The sequence below is a fragment of the Anolis carolinensis genome, unplaced genomic scaffold (genome assembly GCF_035594765.1).
Source record: "Anolis carolinensis isolate JA03-04 unplaced genomic scaffold, rAnoCar3.1.pri scaffold_10, whole genome shotgun sequence".
In the NCBI taxonomy this organism is placed as follows: domain Eukaryota; kingdom Metazoa; phylum Chordata; class Lepidosauria; order Squamata; family Dactyloidae; genus Anolis; species Anolis carolinensis.
This window is the reverse complement of record NW_026943821.1, coordinates 9,303,545-9,312,880: the sequence shown is the minus strand read 5'-3', so window position 1 is coordinate 9,312,880 and position 9,336 is coordinate 9,303,545. Positions and strand designations below refer to the sequence as shown.

The following is a 9,336-nucleotide window of genomic DNA, read 5'->3' as shown; positions in this document are numbered from 1 at the left end:
AGCAATTAACATAGATCCCATCTTTTCCCCTACCATCATCCCCCATCTCCCTCTCCATAGAGTTTCAACCTTTCTTTATATACTCTTTATATGCTCCCCCAGGGAGCAAGATGGTGGAGGCCCTCGAACACTTGTGCTGACTGAACTGCTGACCTGAAGGTTGAGTTGTTGACCTGAAGGTTGCCGGTTCCAATCCGTGAGATGGGGTGAGCTTCCGTCTGTCAGCTCTAGCTTGCAGGGACATCAGAGAAGCCCCCCAACAACATATCTGGGCATCCTGTGAACAATGTCTCTATAGATGGCCAATTCTCTCACACCAAAAGTGACTTGAAATATGTTCTCAAATCACTTTTGACATGATAAAAAAAAACATAACTCTCATCATTTTCATTGGATGCAGTGTTTGGGCATGAGGAAGGTCAAGGAAGGTGTCAGGTTGGGGTAGATTGGCAAAATAGTTGAGACTCCTAATACTTCCCACTTATTGTTGTTATTAGTCTCAGATACTTCTCTTGCTCAGCCATAAGAAGACCATTGGTCTAACTCACCTTCCAGGGTTGTTGTAAGAATTTCAGTGTGATTCAGGCTGCATGCTAGATGGTTTCTAGGTTTGGACCAGGAATTTGGGATACTAAGACTGCACAGCCTTGAAACCCACTGGGAAACCTCACTCTCTCAGCTTTAGAGGAAGGAAGTGGCAATCTCTCTCTGAAGAAACTTAATGGCACAGGACAACAATGAGAGAAGACCTGTGGATGAACTGCTGAGAGTGAGTAAACATGTAGATAAATTTCATGTATTCAATGGGCTTACTCCACTCAAAAAGCAGTCATTGAGATCTTTTAGACAGTTCTGAACTAGGATACTGGGAGACCAGATTCCTTATCAGCTATGGAAGCTCACTGGGTGACCTTGGGTAAATCACATTCTCTCAGCCTCAGGGGAAAGCAAAGCCCTTCTTGCTATGAAAACTCCAAAAACATGGTACCGTACACCCTGCCAATTAGCATACTACTATAAAAAGGGAAGTAGTCAGTGCTGGCACGGATGTCATCAGAAAGGGCGGTTTATGCACATGATGTGGGAATGTGAATATGTACAATACTTTTGGCAAATTATACAATGAGTCAAATCAAATACTAGGAAACGAGTGGGTCATAACAAAGGAAATAGCGGTATTAGGGAAAAGAGAGGAAATGGGAACTAAAAGAAGCAATAATTGAATGTGCACAAGCAGTAATAGTATTAGGGTGGAAAGATAAATCCAAATGGTCAGTAAGTAAATGGTACCAATATATGGTGGAGCAAATGGAATTTGAAATTATGAATGTGAAACTAAATGTTGTAAAAACTAATGAAAATAGAACAAGAGAAATGGAAGAAAGATGGACAAGGGTAAAGAACTGTATCATGAATCAATCTGGAGATCAAGCCATAAGAAATAAGATAAAAATGTTATATAGTATACTAGCTGTGCCCGGCCACGCATTGCTGTGGTGTTGTCTGGTGGTGTTGGTGAGAAATTGTTGAGGTAGTGGTGGTATTGAATGTCTGTTGTATGGTTGTCTTTATGTTTAGTATGCACACTGAAGTGTATTATATGGCAGTGTGGAGTCAAGATAATCCAGTTCAAAGCAGATAATATAAGATTATAAATGGGTTATATAGCTGTGTGGAAGGGCCTTGAGTCTACACTGCCATATAATCCAGTTAAAATCTGATAATCTGTGGAAGAGGCCTAAGTGAGGCCTAACTGTGCCTGTCCCTTGGGCTGAGTAGGTTGCTAGGAGACCAAGTGGGCGGAGCTTAGCCTTCAAACTGGCAGCAATTGGATAAAAACTATTATTCCTCTCCCTGTAATTAGGACTTTATTTTTCTTTTCTTTTTGTTGTATCAACCTAGAGCCGTGAATGATGGGTTGTGTTGTCAAATTTCGAGGTTGGGGGGCCTGTAGTTTTGTTGTTTTGTCCGCTGCCCTGATGCCATCACTCTTTTATATATATAGATAGGATGGAAATGGATAAAGATAAAGATATAAAGATTGTCTCACAAAGAAACAAATATGTAAAAAGAAAACAATCCTCGTGTTGGTGGTGGGAATTGTAAATGTTTTGTATGTCTACGGTATGTATTTTTGTGTTTTTAAAAAATAAAAATTTGTATTAAAAAAAACTCCAAAAACAACTGGAAGATACACAACACACTCTGGTCAGGACTAGAATAAGATTTGTTTGTTTGTGTGTGTTGTGGAGAAGGAGGAATCCCAGCTCCATCTACACTCATGCCTTAAAGAGTGCAGACTGTCACCATGGATTGGGGGAGAGGGAAAAGATTTGGAGAGTGGTCCTCAAAAGGCAAGACCATGACTCCACCAACACTTTGCCTTCTAGTTCCTTATGCCAAGAAGGTGAGGGCTGCAAAGAACCCCCTCTCCATAGGAACTAACAATTGGGTTTGCTCTGAGTGTTTGTGTGGCTTGTCCGGGTTTCCTCTCTCTTGCTTTTGCTTTCCCATTATTCTGTTTTTCCTCCCAACAAAGAAATCTGCCTTGGAGTGGGAGGCTGCCCCCAGTTTGCAACCCAACCCTCCCCTTGTTCCTCCTCCTCCTCTCCAGACCTAAATCTGGGGGTGGGAAAGAAGGCAGGCAGCCGGGAAAGGAGGGGGACTTTCCTCATGCCACCGCATCTTGGCAGCAGGCAGAGAGATGCTCGCAGGAGAGAGTACTGGATGCAAGAGGAGAAAGGCAAACACTGAGCCAGAAGCAGCAGCAGATCTGACAGGGGCTGTGCTTTGCTCCTTGCCCCTCCTTCCTATGGGTCCAGGGTCCAGTCAAAGGCAAGCAGCTGGCATTGACCAGGGCAGTTGAGGGTTGTTCTCTTCTCTCCGCTCCTGGGGAGGAGAAGAGGGGCAAAGGCATCCCTGCCAACACCAAGGCATCCCTGGCACCATTGAGAAGTGGGAGAGAACACTTGAGGAGGTGTTCCTGACTCTCATCTGGGGACACAGAGGAACTTTCTCCTCCCACTCATCCCTCTTCCCACTAAAGTGGGCACCGCAGGAGGAGACAGAGAGATGGGCACCTTTCCCCAAAGGATGTGGTCTGCATCGGTCTGGAGGGCAGCGAGGAAATGGTCACCGAGGGGACGCTGGCAGTGAGCGAGCGGTAGGTGCCTCTCTTTCTAGACTTTGCCCAAAGACCCTTTCAGAATCAGCTGGGATCCTATCTTAATAATAATAATAATAATAATAATAATAATAATAATAATAATGTGCATCATCCGAAAATACATCACACAGTCCTAGACACTTGGGAAGTGTTCGACTTGTGGTTTTATGATATGAAATCCAGCATCTCTATCTTGTTTGCTGTGTCATAAAATAATAATAATAATAATAATAATAATAATAATAATAATAATAATAATAATAATAGAACCAGTTGGGATCCTCTTACTCCAAAACACAAAATCATAGACTCAACCTGGTTTGTACCCCATGCCAACTTCCCCCCTATGTATACCATGGTTAGAGTTCTGCATCCATTGTTTGCCTGAAATCAGCCTCCTCCTAATGTGGTATCATGTTGGACCACTGTTTGGGGAGGATGGGGATTGCAATCCCAGTTAGTCAGGCTTTTGGGTTCCTTTAAGAACCTCCCAGCGGTGCCAGCTGCCATTAATATCCTTGCTGCAAAACCCCATGCCAACTTTCCCCCAATCCCTTCCCACACACTTTATGCCATGGTTAGAGTTCAGTATCTATGCTTTGTCAGAAATCAGCATTTTGCTAAACTGGTGCCCTGTTGAACCACTGTCTGGGGAGAATGGGAGTTGTAATCCGATGCCACTGGAGTCATTGGATAGAAAGGTCCTGCCTTTGGCATCCGCAGTCCTAATTTCTCAAAGAGAAATTGGACCAGGTATTATATTAGGTGATGTAATTAAAGAGGCATCAAGCTCCCAAAAAGTAGATAGTTGGACAATGTTGACATTTATTTATCGTGTCAGAAATTACTTGAGAACATACTGCAAGTTGCTTCTGGTATGAGAGAACTGGCTGTCTACAGAGACGTTCCCAGGGGATGCCCGGATGTGTTGCTGAAAGGCTTCTCTTTTGTCCCCACAAGCTAGAGCTGACAGACAGAAGCTCACCCCGCCTCACTGATTCAAACCGGCAACCTTCAGGTCAGCAACCCCACCTTCAAGTCAGCAGTTCACAAGGGTTTAACCCATTGTGCCACCACAAAGTTGGTGTCACTCCAAACTAAGACAGAACTTGAACTATCCATCCTTTCGGTACCAGAGATAAAGTGATTAGTGCAATATCTAACAGCATCACAAAGAAACATTTCTTTGCTGCACACACCTGTAGAAGAAGGCCAGCACCTGGTGCTAGGGGATGGGTCAATTGATACCCCTAATCTGTGACTTTTTTGAGAAAGACGTAGGTGTTTGAACATCTTTGGAGGAAAGGAGGCAAAGGACTGGTCCATAGTGGCCGCAATGCCCAGCCAGAGCTAATTGTTTATTCTTAAGGTTACCATACCAACCTCTGCTGGAGGAAGAGGTTTTAAAAAGCAAGGAAAATACAGTTTTACTTCTCTGGTGCCAAGCCTTGCCGTGGTTGTCTCCCACCCACACACTCTCCAAATAGCCTGCTTTTTTTCGGGATGGCTTACGCACTCTCCAGCAGGTGTGTGGGACGGGAAAGCAAGGGCAAAGCTCTGGTGCTCTCCCCGGCTTACTTTGTGGGCTTCCAGGGAGAAGCAAAGTACAACTGAAAGCAGGTGGGAGGAAGAACAAAAGGGAGATTTAAAGGGAGCTTTAGATCTGGGTGTCATCTCTCTGTATGCTTATCTGGATTCATATGTGCGTATAAACAAATAGTAATAGATGCAGATCCATGTATTGTGTCTATAGCAGAGCTGGCGTGATGGAGAGGTTCCTGCTGGGATGTGGCCATGCACAAGTCACACTCTCTCAGCCTCAGAAGAAGGCAATGACTAACCTTTCCTAAGTAAACATTGTGAAGAAAGCCCTTTCTGTTCTCAAAGGCTTTCATGGCCAGATTTACTAGGTTGCTGTGAGTTTTCCGGACTGTATGGTCATGTTCCAGGAGCATTCTCTCCTGACGTGTCACCCACATCTACAGCAGGCATCCTCAGAGGTTGTGAGGATGCCTGCTGTAGATGTGGGTGAAACGTCAGGAAAGAATGCTTCTGGAACATGGCCACACAGCCTGGAAAACTCACAGCAACACAAAACCCATTATATTTTTGCCTATAATAACCAGAACTGATAACATGTGTGTGCTAGAATAAATGTAAATTACAGTAGAGTCTCACTTATCCAACATAAACGGGCCGGCAGAATGTTGGATAAGTGAATATGTTGGATAATAAGGAGGCATTAAGGAAAAGCCTATTAAACATCAAATTAGGTTATGATTTTACAAATTAAGCACCAAAACGTCATGTTATACAACAACTTTGGCAGAAAAAGTGGTTTTATACGCAGTAATGCTATGTAGTAATTACTGTATTTATGAATTTAGCACCAAAATATCACAATATATTGAAAACATTGACTCCAAAAATGCGATGGATAATCCAGAATGTTGGATAAGCGAGTGTTGGATAAGTGAGACTCTACTGTACCTTGCATCCTGGTTTTATAAGGAAAGCTTGGATATAAATGATAACGAGAGGTAATGACGTATAGTGGTTTCAGCATTAAACTTAGGCCCCTTCTACACTGCCATTTAAATTCCATATTATCTGCTTTGAACTGGATTATATGGCAGCGTAGACTCATATAATCCCGTTTTAAAACCGATAATGTGGATATAATCCACTTTGATAAAATGGATTATATGGCAGTGTAGAAGGGGCCTACGACTCTGGAGACCAAGGTTCAAATCCTTGCTTGGCCATGAAACCCACCGGTTGGCCTTCAGCAAGTCACACTCTCTCAGCCTCAGAGGAAAATAAAAGCAAACCCCATCTGAACAAATCCTGCCAAGAAAACCGTTTAACAGGTTTGCCTTTGGGCTGTCTTAAGTCGGAAACGGCTTGTAAGCATACAACAAAAAATAAACTGTGATAATTTGTTGTGGTTGTATGCCCACGAGCTGTTAATTAAGTTAATAATTGTGACGGCACTTACAATGGCTGGGGATTAAGCTCCTTTGGGAAACTGCATTTCCTCCAATCCCGCGAGAAAAGGAGAGAGAGAGAGAAAGCAATTGTAAAGACAGCCCTGGAGAAGCAGAGCAAATCTCGTCTGGCATCCTCTTCCCAAACCAGCCAGCTGAAGGCTTCTTGGAAGCTCACAAACAGGGCAAGAATGGAAGAAAGTTCACAGCTTTTCCCCATTAATTCTCTCTTCTATTAGTATACAATGCATCTGGCCTTGCTTTGGTACATGGAGGTCCCTGCTGCCTTTGCCATGTCGCCGACCCTCCCTCCAGATGTGAGCGGTGACAGTTTATGTTGATGTCTAGCACATCTGGGAGGGCATCAGGTCAGGGAAAACTTAAGTCAGTGTGGCTAATAATCACGACACAACAGCTTTTGGCAAACCGCTCTATTGTGAAGTTGCCTAATCCCATTTTTCAAGCTTTCTGATGGAGAGAGTGCTCCTCCTCATCAGCACCGCGAAAGGCGTGTTGCATCACAAGCTGTGCCTTCCTCCGTTGTGGAGAAATATTGCCGACTCCAAACAGATGGCCTTCTCAGATCAAGAAATCTGTCTGAAAGGTTTAGAAACCGGGGTTGAAATATATCTGCTACCCGTCGCCACTGCCATTGAGTGTTATCATCAGCTTGGAAACACTGATTTTTTTAGATTGTCTCCTAGAATTTTAGGCCATTTGGTGGATTCTGAGAGCTGTAGTCCAAAAAAGTAACTTTCCCACACTCAGAATGATACTCTTCCATAGATTTCTCTTCCATAACAACACTATTCATACATAGTGCAGAGTTAGGAATTACATCACCTTAGTGTACAATGCAGTTTCTACACTGCCATATAAGGCAAATGTATTATTATTATTATTATTATTATTATTATTATTATTATTTTATTATGACACAGCCAATAAGATAGATATGCTGGATTTCATATCACAAAATCTCAAGTCGAACACTTCCCAAGTGTCTAGGACTGTGTGATGTATTTTCGGATGATGTGTGCAGATCACAGTAGGGTGGCCTTTTGCAGTTGGCAGATCGTGATTTTGTCAGTGTCTATTGTTTCCAAATGCCGGCTGAGATCTTTTGGCACGGCACCCAATGTGCTGATCACCACCGGGACCACCTGCACTGGTTTCTGCCAGAGTCTTTGAAGTTCAATCTTGAGGTCCTGATAGCGGCTGAGTTTTTCCTGTTGTTTTTCGTCAATGCGACTGTCACCTGGGATGGCGACATCAATGATCCAAACCTTTTTCTTTTCCACAACTGATGATTATTTTATTATTATTATTATTATTATTATTATTATTATTATTATTATTATTATTATTATTATTCCCTGCTTTGACTCTCCAGAAGGAGACTCATATGGGGCAGCACAATGTTGTCAACTGCATACTGTGGGTCTACTCTTACCAAATAATGCAGCTTCAAACTGCATTAGATACCAGTGTAGAGGCATCCTTAGTCTGATCTTAGTTCAATTGACACAACAACTATGAGCTTAAGTTTTATAGCTTTATTCTCAGCTAGAGCTTAACACAGAATGTGAAAAGTCTGTGAAATAGTAGGTGTTGGGTTGCTGTGAGTTTTCTGGGCTGTATGGCCATGTTCCAGAAGCATTCTCTCCTGACGTTTCGCCCACATCTATGGCAGGCATCCTCAGAGATTGTGAGGTCTGTTGGAAACTAGGCAAGTGGGGTTTATATATCTGTGGAATAATGTCCAGAATGGGAGAAAGAACTCTTGTCTGTTTGACGCAAGTGTGAATGTTGCAATGTTCTCAACCAGAGAAGTCAGCCATAGCTGAGCACTTGATGAACCAATATGGACAAGGCATATTATTTGAGAATACAGAAATGCTAGACCACTCCAACAACCACCATGTCAGACTGAGAGAAAGTGTGAATGTTGCAATTGGCTAACTTGATTACCAATTCCAGAAAGGAAACAATCATGGCCAGCTAACACCTCCCAATAAAAGATTCCCCCAGACAGGAAGCAGACAGGCATTGAAGCTGCAAGCCTATTCAATGCTAATCAAGGTAGCCAATTGCAACATTCACACATGCCACCAACAGAAAGTGTTCTTTCTCCCACCCTGCACATTATTCCACAGAGATATAAACCCCACTTGCCTAGTTTTCAACGGACCTCATAACCTCTGAGGATGCCTGCCATAGATGTGGGCAAAATGTCAGGAGAGAATGCTTCTGGAACATAACCATACAGCCCGGAAAACTCACAGCAACCCAGTGATTTCGGCCATGAAAGCCTGCAACAACACATAGTAGATGTTGTTTGCCCGTAGCTCCGATCATTTTTAGAAATTGGATACACTGACTGGAGATGATAGACATCGTAGTCCAACATTAAGTCAGGGTGGACAGAGTTTCCCATTCTTGAATTTTATAATTTTTATTAAATTTTGAAAATAACAATAAAATCCACCTTAGTGGGTTAGGAAAGTATGGGGGGAAGAAAGGATGGGGGGCAGGGAGGGGGTGGTAGAAAGTGGGGGGAGGGGAAAGGGGTAATAAGGGTAGGGGGGGGTCGGGGTCCTTGTCGATTCTTGACTTCCATTCTTCTCTATAAAGTTGTCATAACTACCCTGTTTCCCCTAAAATAAGACATCCCCAAAAAATAAGACCGAGTAGAAGTTTTGCTGAATTGCTAAATATAAGGTCTCCACCGAAAGCAAGACCTAGCAAAGTTTTTGTTTGGAAGCATGCACGGCACCCACCAAACAAAACACTATAGCATGCAAGATTGGTAAATGTACATTATTATTATTATTATTATTATTATTATTATTATTATTATTATTATTATTATTATACCCCGCCTCCATCTCCTCAGAGGGACTTGGGGCGGCTTACATACCAGTTGTATATGGAAATAATGGTAATAACAAGAAATTCTTGACAGGAGACAGTTTGTCTGGTTTAGTTATGTTGGTTTGTGATGACAACTATTGTACGGTATAGAATAAATGTTCATTTTTTGTTGTTCAACAATGAATATGAATTCTTCTTCATGGAAAAATAAGACATTCCCTGAAAATAAGACCTAACACATCTTTGGGAGTAAAAAATAATATAAGACACTGTCTTATTTTCGGGGAAACACGGTATTTGTATTATTTA

The 9,336-nt window shown here is 42.5% G+C and overlaps 1 protein-coding gene across 1 annotated transcript in view; it reads left to right on the top strand.

The window, feature by feature from the left end:
• The first annotated feature begins 2,640 nt into the window (after positions 1–2,640).
• The window catches only part of tmem91 (transmembrane protein 91), a 29,109-nt gene continuing 22,413 nt past the window's right edge, over positions 2,641–9,336 (top strand). Inside the window, exon 1 of the mRNA XM_003222906.4 lies at positions 2,641–3,163. The gene's annotated coding sequence lies outside the window, so the exon portion shown is untranslated. The remainder of the gene's footprint in view (positions 3,164–9,336) is intronic.